This window comes from Phacochoerus africanus, chromosome 9 (assembly GCF_016906955.1).
Source record: "Phacochoerus africanus isolate WHEZ1 chromosome 9, ROS_Pafr_v1, whole genome shotgun sequence".
NCBI classification, from domain to species: Eukaryota; Metazoa; Chordata; class Mammalia; order Artiodactyla; family Suidae; genus Phacochoerus; species Phacochoerus africanus.
The window spans coordinates 73,970,585-73,984,582 of record NC_062552.1 but is presented as its reverse complement, the minus strand read 5'-3'; the positions used below and the strand labels follow the sequence as shown (position 1 = coordinate 73,984,582).

General features: G+C 33.8%; 1 protein-coding gene across 1 annotated transcript in view; it reads right to left on the bottom strand.

Moving 5' to 3' along the window:
* NOVA1 (NOVA alternative splicing regulator 1) overlaps nucleotides 1-13,998 on the bottom strand; it is a 154,347-nt gene that overhangs the window by 102,566 nt on the left and 37,783 nt on the right. The window lies entirely within an intron of this gene.

Genomic DNA, 13,998 nt, shown 5'->3' with positions numbered 1-13,998 from the left:
GAAAAGTACTATAGAAAATGAAAATATTTAACAACAAAAGTGGCTGTCTGAAAACTGTGCCACAACAAAACATTATACATCATTCAGTCACAGGAGCCCTACACAATTAAGACTACCATTCATTTAAAAATTGAATGTTAAGAGAGAAGGAAACAATAGAAATACAGTTATCGAGTTCACAATATAACTATAAATTAATATAAAAAACACGTTAAAAATTAAACCCAAACATTATATACTGATTCATAACATTTCTATAGTAATTTACCTAAAACCAGGCAAATGTTTACAGTAAGATTTTTTACTCTGTTGAGCCAATTTAATACTTTTGTTTTAGATAACAATTCAAGGGGTAAAAAAGAAAATAGGTAGGTATCAAAACTGAAGTATAAGTAACACAAAAATACCTAAAAAGAACCGTAAAACAACTGTAATTATTTCATACTAAAATTTTTATAATATAACCAGTCCTCAACAACTAGCAATGATTAAATTATTTTTCATATAATAGAGCTTTAAAAGTGATTTCACTTTAAAATAACTTCTCCAAAGTTACAGCAAGTTAGAATCTAAATACAGTCTTCATCCTTAGCCCATATAAACAATGAATTAACCCATTATATGTAACTTAAATTCATTAATACAGAAGATTAATATTATATCCTTTTACTATGACAACAACATCCTTTCTACATGATTTATCTTTGATGGAATCAGAAGATAAAATCCAAAAATTATTCTCTGAGAAGTATCACTAGGCTAGAAGGTACTATCTTTCTAATCGTCCATCTCTAGGAATAACTACTATATTTATGTTAATCTGAAAAGGTAACTGATTACATTATTTAAAAATATCAAATTTAGGTTCCTGAAACAGACTGAGGATGCTGTGACATGAAGTCCAACAAATCTGACCATTAAGAAGTGTCCCATCCATCAAACTTAATATGAATCTCACGTTCTATAATAGAATTTATTTATTTTGGCATATATTCAGTGAAGTTAGAGACAGCTGACAGTTCCTTTCAGCTTTCTTAAATTCTTTCTAGAATAAGGCATAATGTAAATGAATATTACTTCCTTTAAGTGACAAGAGGTCATAAATGAAGAAAAAAGTACAGTTTCCCAGTCTCTTTACTAAGAGAGGGCATAGATAAGGGATTCCCAATTTGGGGTCTATGCACTGGAATTAGGAAACTATAAATTCTGCAAAATTGCACACTAAAATAATGACATATTACACAGATGCCTAAGTGCATTTTTCTAGGGGAAATGGGCAATTTTCAGGTTCTCAAAAGGCTCCATGACTTTCAAAAAAAGTTTAAGGAACTAGTGGTAAATGATATAAAGATACCCAAATAAACAATAATCATTTAAATTCAATGACCAAATCTGAGCTGATCATTCGTAAAAGGAGTAAAACAGGAGTTCCCGCGGTGGCGCAGTGGTTAACGAATCCGACTAAGAACCATGAGGTTGCGGGTTCAGTCCCTGCCCTTGCTCAGTGGGTTAAAGATCCGGCGTTGCCATGAGCTGTGGTGTAGGTTGCAGACGCGGCTCGGATCCGGCGTTGCTGTGGCTCTGGCGTAGGCCGGTGGCTACAGCTCCGACTGGACCCCTAGCCTGGGAATCTCCATATGCCGCGGGAGCGGCCCAAGAAATAGCAAAAAGACAAAAAAAAAGGCAAAAAAAATGGGAGTAAAACATAGCGATGTTCCAACCACTAAACGAGATAACCCATTTAAGGCACATAATACTAACCTATTATTCTCAGTAATAGTGATAATTATTTAAAAGAGCAATGTCAAACAAACAGAACTTCTTATGGGATCTCATCTTTGTTTACTGCTACATAACTTCGTAATATATTACTTTTACTTAGCTATGTCTTCTATTTCTATTTAGGTGTGTCTACTAGAAAAGACTAACATCACAAGCTACATATTTCTGTACTATTTTAGATTCAAAAATGCTAAATACAAGTTTTGGAACACTGCTACATACTCCTAGAGTCTACAGTTTCTCAAAAGCCACACTGGTCCCTTCTATGACACTGCTTGCTTGGAAAAGTTTCAGATATTAAAAACATTTGGCTTCAGTTGTTTATATAAAATAATTTTTCTTCCTTTATCACTCTCACCTGTCAAACAAACAAACAAAAAAATCTGTATTAAAAATCTATCTGGAGTTCCCATCATGGCTCAGCAGAAACAAATTTGACTAGGAACCATGAGGTTGTGGGTTCGATCCCTGGTCTTGCTCAGTGGGTTAAGGATCTGACATTGCCATGAGCTGTGGTGTAGGTCACAGATGCAGCTCGAATCCCATGTTGCTGTGGTTGTGGTGTAGGCCAGCAGCTGTAGCTCCGATTCGACCCCTAGCCTGAGAAACTCCATATGCTGTGGGTGTGGCCCTAAAAAGCAAAAAAAAAAAAAAAAAAAAAAATTAAGAATCTGTCAAGTATTCACATTCTCTGAAAAAGCTAAACAAATAATATTTTTACTTCTTTCTATCATTTTCTCTACTCATTTCAATTTAGTTTTTCGAAGGTAAAACAAATATTCATATGTGCACATCCTCTAAAAAGAATCCTTGAGTTACAACATGTAGATTACCCTTACCTTTAAAATGAATCACAATATTATAAACAGCATTACAAAACAGTGTTTATGGAGCTCATTAAGATTGTGGTAACATTTAAATACCCATCGAAAACTGACAAATGAACTGTTACTATATATTAATGATGCTCAGTAAAGAAATAGGTTTGCAAATATATTTGATATAATAGCATACAATGCAATTATATAGTTGGTTCCTAATCACTTCAAAGGTAGTTGGTTTCCAATCACTTCAAAGGTAAAGAACTTTTTCTAGAGTCTCCTCATGATAGCAGTTATATTTTATGTAATCACACCTAATAAAATATACAGCAATAAGAACAAACAGTACAGGCTTTAAGTAAAGTTATAGAGGGAGAGAGAAGCATATTAAGAATTCAGAGTACTGCAATGAAAAGGACATGAGTGGAATACAGAGCACATGGAGTGGTCAGTGAGGAGAAAGACAAGAGGCACAGGCCCAATTATGTTAAGGAATTTTTGAATATTTTATTCCAAAGAGTAGCACTTTGAGAAGCACTTTATAAAAATAATTTCAACAGCAGCATATAAGATGAACTAGAGGTGTGGATGGTTCAATTGGAATGGCAACAATGAGAATATATAATTAGGAATAATAAAATATCCGTAAAAAATTTTTAAAGTATACTAATAATGTAAAACACTAGAAGGGTAAAAACTGTAAATAAGTCAAACTTCTAAATAAGTTTGAGTATAGAAACTAGCATTCATTCATTCATTGATTCATCCACTCAACAGCAACAACAAAAACATCATTTGTCTCTTATGGAACAGATCCTGTTTTAGGCACTGAACAAAGGAGCCAATTGTTGCAAGACATGTTTCCTTGAAAACTCCATCTTGTCCTTCTTTACTTTATCCCATCTTCTTGTCTTACTTTATCCCATCTTCCTGCTTGGAAAAACAGTCACAGTGCTGGTAAATGACTTAAGTTTAAGAGCAAAGACCTAAAGGCATAAGTGACTTAAGCTTAAGAACTGTTAGGTGCCTAGAGGTCAGAGTAAGAGCTTAAACCTTTACCACCTAAGTGGCTTTTTAAATAGTAAAAGAACTTATATATAGTAAACAAACCCTGTATCATCCACCCATAGCCACTCCTCACTTGATCTCACAATAAAAGCAGTGTGGTTTCTTGAGGCAGGGCGCTCTTGGTCCCAGAGACCTTGAGTCCCCCGGCTCCCACCTTTACCTAAGAGAAATGTCTCTGTGTCTTGTTTTATGTTAACTATTTTTCCTTAAGTTCCACAGCACCCGTTCTTCAGCCCCATCCTGCTGAGCTGGCCCCGGCTGCCAATGACTGGCTCTCTTGAAGATTATATGCTAATGGATAAGACAGACAATAAACAAACTATTAAATATACAATACAATGTATGAAAATGATTCTTGAATGAACTAAAAGTAGAGCAAGTTGCGGGAAAAGAGTTAACAAATATACTCTTTTCACAGAGTGTACATAGAAAACCCAAGGAAGCAGCATTATGAATGAAGAATGAAGTGGCATAAGTCCACAAACTATATGGTAAGAATATTGCAGACAGACAGAACAGTAAGAGCAAAGCCCGGAGACAGGAGCAAGTGCCCAAATTTCAACCTGGGGTTATATCATTCAGGGCCTTGTAGATCATAATATAAGGACTTTGGATTCTTTTAAACTATTAGAGAAAGCCACCATAATATTTTGACTAGGGAAGCAACATAACCTGTTTAACCTTTTAAAAGGATCACCCAGCTGTTTTGGAACTGATGGTAGCCAGCAACAATGGAAACACTAATAAGACTATGACAAAATGTCCATAAGAGAATATTAGGTAGGACTTTTCCTGTTGCCAGGGATTGGCATTAGAACCCAAGACTGAAAAATAACATGGAATCACCAATCAAATATTCCACATTCAAAGACTGCCTGAACAAGTGAGAGGCAATTATTCTTCATAACTGAAATATCTTTACTGTCTTCAGTTCCTCGTTACCCTGGAATTGCCCAATTTGAATGAGCCAATCATCAGAGTTTGCTTCACTGACTTAATGCAGTTGGTCCAAAAGATTGGCAAGAAGGGAAGACTGGTACCTTGTCCCTCAGCTGGGCTTCAGCCATGTTTTGACTTGTTTATTATCATCCCATACCCACTGTCCCTGCTCATGCCCATCCAGGAGAGAGATAAAAAGACATGGGTTGAAAAATAAGGTAGAGAGAATTGGAGTTACTATTCGGAACAACAAAGAGTGTGACCATCAAACAGCTGGACTTAAGCCTCCAGACAATGGGGATCCAGCAGCCAGAAGTGTGGGCATACTAGTGGGTTAGAAACTGAGAAAGAAACATAATAAGACACACTAGATAACATGACACTGTAAAAATATCTTACCTCCTCCAAAGAAGTTTCAAGCATGTTCCTCATCAGAGAATAGTATTTGTCTCTCTTTCCCAACAGAAGGCATTAGGTCTAGTCAGTGTTATTCGGGTGACCCGAAATAGAAAAAAAAAAAAAAAAGAGGAGGAAAAAAGCACCACCTAAGTAGAAAAGTCTTTTCCCTTTCTCTCTCTTCTAGGCAACTGCACCCAGGTGGAAAAGCAGGAATATAAATGAAGGAGCAAATGGCTAGAATGGCTAGATCCAACTCTTTCCACACTACAGTCTTCTAGAGGAACCGAACTGGCACTGAATAGAAGGGGAAAAGCTGAGTTCTGAAATAGCCTATGAGGTTAAAATTCAAACTAGGCAGATTTAACTGTCTTTAATAAAGTCAGATTAAACTGATTGTCTGGAGTGTCTAGCAAGCTTTGACATTTCCTTAAGATGAGTTAAGAAACAAACAAAAAACTGATTTCACCAATCACATCACAAGTCATAATGGAGAAAAATAAAAGCACTTCATGTTTGCATTTTCACTTAATTTTCCACCTTGAGTCATACAGTATTATGAAATGGTTAACGGTAACTAGCTAGTAAGTGATTCTTACTTTTCATCCCTCTAAAATATTCTACAATTATCAGACTGAATACCACATTATCATATTCTTATTTCTTCTTTTTAAGAACAACTAGTAATTATATAACTATGGGAGTTTTTTTTAATAAGGAATTCCTTAGAGTTCCCTGTATAAAAGTTATAGAAGTATTTTGAATATTTGTAAATAATACTAGGTCTTACTACAAATACTTAGAAATCTAAGTATTTTATACATTTGTAGAGAGTACTGGGTTGTATAGAAGCTAAAAAGTAAAATCTCCTAAATGAGACATCAAAATTAGAAAATTGCAAAACAAAAAAGGTTCTAGGAAAGGAAAAAGCAAAAAAGAAAAAAACAAGTTAGAAGGCTTATTGTTTTAAAGGAACACTTTCAAAATTCATATTTAACTTAAAACACAATTTTGTGTTGCTGTGGCTGTGGCATAGGCTGACAGCTGTGACTCCAATTCAGCTCCAGGCCTGGGAACTTCCATATGCCACAGGTGTGGCCCTAAAAAGCAAAAAAAAAAAAAAAAAAAAAAAACCCACCATTTTAAAGAATATTCTCCCTTGATATATGGCTTAATAACTTTTGACTTTCCCCTAAACTTAATCATGCTCTTTCCATTTGTTTAATATTTATATTAAAATTTAACAGGAATTCTCTGAAAACTCAGGTATATCTTTTTTAAATAAATTAAAGTATCAGTATTTTACATAACTAAATAATATATATTATCTTTGTTTAAATGTCACACTTTTAGAGGATACAGGATCCTATTACACTGATGCTTATAACTCTTTATTAATGGTACCATTCATTTTACAATCACTGATCATCTTAAATTATGTCATGTATATAACATATTTTATCAGTCAGTTCTTTTCAGAGATATAACATAATGAAGAGAAAGTAATACAAGTAAAAATTATAAAAATAAGTTTTATATTTATACCTTTTTCTAGTCTACCTTTTAATAGGATATAAGAATAACTATCAGTTATAAGTAAATTGGAAAGTGTAAGGAAAATCATATAAACTCAACTCATTCAAACTTACATGTTAATTCACTGTTAGTAAATAATGCCAACCAAACTGTCAAACAATAATGAAGGAGAAGAACAAAGCTGGAAAACTGACACTATCAGACTTTAAGACTTATTATAAAGATAACATTCAAGACAGTATGATATCAATGAAAGAACAGAAAAACTGAATAATAGAATAGAGCCAAGAAATAAACTCACACAAATATAATCAACTCATCTTTAACAAAGAAGCAAACAAAATTCAACAGAGAAAGGATAACTTTTCAACAAATGGTACAGGCCTAATTGAACATCCATGTCCAAAAAAAACAAAAACAAAAACAAAAACTTAGACACAGACAACAACCCTTTTATAAAAATGAGCTCAATATAGATCAACAGATAAAGCTGTAAAACTCCCAGAATATAACAGAGGAGAAAAATCTAGGTGATCTTAGAAATGATAATAACCTTTCAGAAAACATAATACTAAAAACAAAATCCATGTAAAGAAAAAAATTCATCAGTTTGTCTTCATTACACTTAAAAACTTCTGTTCTCAAAAGAAAAAAAAAAAAAAGCCTGTTAAAAGAAAACTACAGATAGGGAGAAAATATTTAGAAAACATGTACCTGATAAAGGATTAGTAAGCTAAACATACAAAGAACTCAAATTCACCAATTATAAAACCAATAACTCAGTTAAAAAATGGGCAAAAGATAAAATGATGACATATGAGCATATGAAAAGATGCTCAACAGCAATCATATGTGTATCAGTTTGCTGTGGCTGCCATAACCAAGTAGGACAAACTAGATGATTTAAACAATATATATTCATCATCTCACAGTTTTGGAGGCCAGAGTCTGAAATCAAGGTGCTGGCAGGGCTGGTTCCTTCTGAGGGCTGTGAGGGAAGTTTCAGATGCCCGGCCTTAATCCCTGGCTTATAGATGGCAGTCTTCATGTTTTCATGGCATTCTCCGTCTATGCATATCTGTGTCCAAACTTTTCCTTTTTATAAGGCTACTAGTCATACTGGATTAGGACCCCCTGTAGTAACCTCACTTTAACTTAACTCTAAAGATTCTATCTCCATATAAGGTCATAAGGTCACACTGTAAGGTACGAGGGAGTTAGAAATTCAAGATTTGAATTTGGGGGGGACATAACACTATGCCATTAGGAAACTGCAAATTAAAACAATGAGATAACACTACATACCTAGCAGAATGACTAAAATCCCAAACACTGAGAACACTCAATGTTAGTGAGGATGTAAAGCAACAGGAATTCTTATGCACTACTAGTGGAATAAAAATGGTATAGCACTGGGAACTATATCTAGTCACTTATGATGGAGCATCATGGAGGATAATGTGAGAACAAGAATGTATACATGTATGTGGGACTGGGTCACCTTTCTATACAGTAGAAAATTGGCAGAACACTGTAAACCAGCTATAATGGAAGAAATAAAAATCATTTAAAATTTTTTAAAAAAGAAAATGGTACAGCCATTTTGGAAAACAGTTTGGCAATTTCTTTGAAACTAAACATACTTTTACCAAATGACCCAGATATCACATTTTTTGGTATTTACCCAAATGAGTTGAAAACTAATGTCCACAAAAATACCTATACATAAATATTTATAGCAGCTTTAATCAAAATTGTTAAAACTTGGAAGCAGCCAAGATGTTCTTCAACAGATGAATGAATACACAGTTATATAACCATATGATGGAATATTATTCAGTGATAAAAAATGAGGCATCATGCCACAAAAAGACATAAAGAAAGCTTAAATGAATATTACAAAATGAAAAAAGCTAATCTGAAAAGGCTACATACTATATGATTCCAAGTATATGACATTCTGAAAAAGGCAAAACTATAGAGACAGTTAAAAGATTAATGGTTGCCAGAGATGGGTAAGGAGGAAAGGATGGATGAAGGTGGAACATGGGATATTTAGGGCAGTGAAGTTGTTATTACAACAATGCAATGATGGATACATGTCACTATCAGATGTAAAAACACTAAAAGTGAATCTTAATGGACTATGAAACTCTGACTTGAGACTATGGACTTCGGTTAATAATAATGCATCAATTATAACAATTGTACCACACTATGGACTTCAGTTAATAATAATGAATCAATTATAATAACTGTACCACAGTAATGTAAGATATTAATAGGAGAAACTGTATCCTGGGAGGCAGAAGTAGGGACAAAAATGTGTACAGTCAAGACTCAATATCCATGGGAAATGAGTTGCAGGATCCCCACAGATAACAAAATCCAGGGATGCTCAAGTCCCTTATATAACACCATGAAGTATTTGCATATAACCTATGCAAATCCTCCCGTATACTGAATCATCTCCAGATTACTTATAATACCTAATATAATGTAAATTCTACATAAATAGTCATTAGAACACAGAAAATTCAGGTTTTTCTTTTGGGAACTTTCAGGGATTTTTTTTTTCCCAAGTATCTTCAATCCTTGGTTACTTAAATGTAACGCTGCAGAATCTGTGGATACAAAGGGTCAATTGTATGTGGCAACTCCCTTGGATTTTCTACTATGTTTTTCTGTAAGACCAAAACTGCTCTAAAAAGTGAAGTCTATTAATTTAAAAAAGTAGTTGTTCTATTAATAAGGTCAAGAAGTTTAAAAAAAAAAAAAGTAAAAGGTTTAGATAATTACCTGGAAACAGAAATAGGCCCCCAAAATCTAAGACCAAATGAAGACATTATTTTTTCTTTTTTTTTTTTTCTTTGTAGGGCCGCACCTGTGGCATATGGAGGTTCCCAGGCTAGAGGTTGAATCAGAGCTACAGCTGCAAGCCTACACCACAGCCACAGCAACTCCAGATCCTTAATCCACTGAGTGAGGCCAGGGATCTAAGCTGCAACTTCATGCTTCGTTTCTGCCGTGCCATGACAGGAAATCCTATTTTTTCGGCAATAGTCATGGAAAGTAAGTTATAAAAAAGAGATACAGTTTTTTGTTTGTTTATTTTTTTTGTCTTTTTGCCTTTTCTAGGGCCACTCCCGTGGCCTATGGAAGTTCCCAGGCTAGGAGCTGAATCAGAGCTGTAGCCTCTGGCCTACCCCAGAGCCACAGCAACTCAGGATCTGAGCTGTGTCTGTGACCTACACCACAGCTCACAGCAACGCAGGATCCTTAACCCACTGAGCAAGGCCAGGGGTCGAACCCGCAACCTCATGGTTTCTAGTCAGATTCATTAACCACTGAGCCACAACAGGAACTCCAAGAGATACAGTTTTATCTGATTTTAAAATACGGTGACTTGAGTGCAATGAAGGCAGTGGTAACATTGTTATAATGGGTGATATGCAAATGAGTTTATCAAGGTAAAGTCTTTCTGTTCTTTATTTTTCCATTGACATTCTTCTATAAAGCTACCTTTTTGTGGCTTTACCAAAAACAAAAATATATTTTCAATTTGAAGGTTTTTTTTTTTTTTTTTTTAGGCTACCTGCACACAGTTACAGGGTACAACAGGAATTTCCTATTTTCAAAATAAGAAATAAATATGCAGCAACCCAAACTTGCTTTCCTCACATGCAAGTAACATTTCAAGTTTCTAGGATCACAGGGAATATTAAGCTATAGTTTATAAAGGCAAATTCTTGCCAAAAAAGTCAATAAAATTGTAATCTATATATAGGAAAGTTATAACTGGGAAACCAGTTTTAAATAGGCCAAGACATCTTGTTAGGTTTAACAATGTGCTATTTTAATTTCAGAAACCCAGATAATGCCATGGCTATAGCAGTATCAAGGGTTTAAGAATACTGTGGGTTTTTTTCTTTTTTAGTATTTATGCTATACTTAAAACATTGTAAAATTCCACAGCCTATCTGAATGATATTAGAATGGAACTAGGTAATATTGTTTCAGCAAACTGAAAGAGAAAACTTCTAACAAAAAGAATTCAAGGATATGTTTTCCTCCTTGCCTACATACTCTGCATCTTACTTGGATACAAAAGAAAATTTATAGGAACAAGGACATTTTAAGTTTACTATGAAATGAATTTTCACCAAGAGAACAGTTTTCTACCCTTTAAAGTTAAAAAAGTGGTTATTTTTCTAAAGTGTGTAGATCTTCCATATTCCTGTGCAATCATTATTCTAATTTTATATTCCTCAGTATTATTTATGATCTAATGTATGTTTTCTAAAATGAGAAATAACCACCAGTCTTAAGAAAATATAAAATATCCTAGTAGCTGTGTAAGCATAATTATAGATATAAAGTTTGCTTTGGAAGTAAATAATGAAGAATTCATTCTTATTAAATACTGTACTGACTACTGTATCTCTGGGAAGGATACTGAATGTTCATTTTTTCAAATATGGGACAACTATAAATTTTAATATAATTTTTATATGATGTAGACAGGTTTCTATTAGAGATCCTCTTATTATCAATTGCTGTTAACGTTTCCAAATTTAATTATCTATGAATGATATTCAAAAGAGATGATATACTGTGTTTAAACTTTATAATAATATTAAAGTAAAAAATGCTTTGTCATAATTCTAAAGCTATCTCTCTACTTTAAGTTTGACAAAAATTTACATGAATTTCTCAGAACTCCTTAGGATATCTATAATATAATTTGTCATATTTAATAATACATGACCTTAAATAATAATTTCCTCAAATGAAAAAGAATGAATATTATAGTTGCTTCTACCACAAAGTTGTAGAAATTTACATTGAAATCATTCATTGTAATAACTTAGTAAAGTAAAAACTTTATTGAATGAGGAAATAGAAATTTACTGTCTATGGCATGTAAAGACACGGGGCAAAGACTGCTAACCAAAGCAATTTTCTATAAGCTCCTGAGATTTGGGGGAGATAAAATCAAGTAACAGCAGTCTTTCCCCCATTCACTGGAAATTAGATTAAGGGATGAAATTGACTAATTTTGAGATTTATCTCATTTTTAACATTTGATAATTCCTACTAGTTGCTTATATTAGAATATTCTATTAGTATAACATGGTAGTTAAGGAGTTCCCATCGTGGCACAGTGGTTAACAAATCTGACTAGGAACCATGAGGTTGCAGGTTCGATCCATGGCCTTGCTCACTGGGTTAAGGATCCAGCATTGCCATGAGCTGTGGTGTAGGTCGCAGACACAGCTTGGATCCTGCATTGCTATGGCTCTGGCATAGGCCGGTGGCTACAGCTCTGATTAGACCCCTCGCCTGGGAACCTCCATGTGCCATGGGAGTGGCCCTAGAAAAGGCAAAAAGACAAAAAAAAAAAAAAGGTAGTTAAGAGGACAGACCTTGGGGGAAGCCTGTGAGCAAATCCTATCTTTGTTGCTAATTTTACAGAAAAAAAGTTTACATGCATGTATATGTATATATTTATATACATACATAAGTACATACACACATATATGCATATATACACATAACACATACACTACATACACATATTTGGTCACACACACACATATATATATACCATATTCACATACATGTCTTGGGCAAATCAATCTCATGTGCTGCCTTTTCCTCACAAAATATTGTGTGAATTAAGTTGATATTTGCAAAGCATGTAGTTATATTGTTCCTGGCTCATAGTAAGTTCCATATAACTATTAGCTATTATTATTATAACCACTGCTGCTACTACTACTGTTAAGTTTAATATACCAATATTCCCAGTATCCTAAAGAATATAATTTCCACATGCTCTACCACTTTAAGTTGAATAATTTTGATGACTACCAGATGAAAAAGTACATGGAATTTTGAAATATACTTGGGAATTATAGGAGTAAAGAAAGAAGTGAGAGCAGGGAATTACCTTTTGTCACAAAATACTTTGAACTCTCTTGAATTTAAAAATCTATTTGCATGTCATATGAGATTTGTGAGTAGAGATAACAGAAATGCATCCTATCTCAAACCTTCTATACTCTTTAATAGCAGCAGCTGACACAGAAGAATAATTTCCTGCTTCACTGTGCTGACAGTATATCACCTAGATTCAGAAATTATATTCTCAGCAGGAAAGCAATAGGTTTCTGTCTACACTGAAAAAAATAGGGCAGAAAGATTACACAAAATAGAAATAATTTATTATTATTACAAAAGAAAAAAATCAAACTTTATTGAGGAAGATTTATTTTTAATTGATGACATTCAAAGTAGAATTCATTTTATTTTAAATTTCAAGTGTTTGGCCATAATATTTTTTAAAGGAATAAAAGTTTTGTTTATTTATAATATTTCAAATAAATATTATTCCTAAAATTTTTAAACAAAGGAAACATTTTAGTAAGATCAACTAAAATTTATTAATCCCGATTTTAATTATACTAAGTGTATAAGAACACGTGGCCTAGTTCAGACAGTAAATGTCATTTAAAGCTTTTACTTAGAAGAAACATGTTAAGTGGTAATTAATAGTTTATAATCAATTTGAGTAAGAAGTAATTTTTTTGTTGTTTGTTTTTTTGTCTTTTTGCCTTTTCTAGGGCTGCTCCCATGGCATATGGAGGTTCCCAGGCTAAGGGTCTAATTGGAGCTGTAGCTGCTGGCCTACGCCAGAGCCACAGCAACTCGGGATCCGAGATGTGTCTGCGACCTACGCCACAGCTCATGGCAATGCCAGATCCTTAACCCACTGAGCAAGGCCGTGGATCGAACCTGCGACCTCATGGTTCCTAGTCAGATTCGTTAACCACTAAGCCACGACAGGAACTCCAGAAGTAATGATTTTTAAATGTGTGGCTGGTGTGTGTGATGTGTACATATGTAGCATTGACAATCATGGCCAATTTCTCCTCCTTAATTAAAATGTAGAACTTAAAGTCTATATTCAGATTACTTTAATGTACATCTAGTTTAGATATATGAAAATCTATCCATTTGTCTTATTTAAAGTGACTTTTACACTGCATGTTAAAGTAGTTCTAGAGGTCATGAAGAAGTAATGTAAACTTCTGGTCTATAATGATAAATTACCAACATCAGATTCTAGAAATAAGTCTGCAGATTCAAATCTTCTACCATTTACTAGCCATGTGATATTGGGCAACTTACAATTTTGTTCCCTTATCTGCAAAATGAGGATAATAGCATGTGTCCTATTTGGGATCTGCAGTGGGATTTGTTTGAAGAATAAAAGATGTGGTACATAAATACAATGGAACATTACTCAGCCATAAAAAAGACAAACTAATGCCATTTGCAGCAACATGGGTGGATCTAGAGACTCTCATACTAAGTAAAGTAAGCAGAAAAAAAAAGATAAATACCATGATATCACTTATTTGTGGAATCTAAAATATGGTACAGATGATCC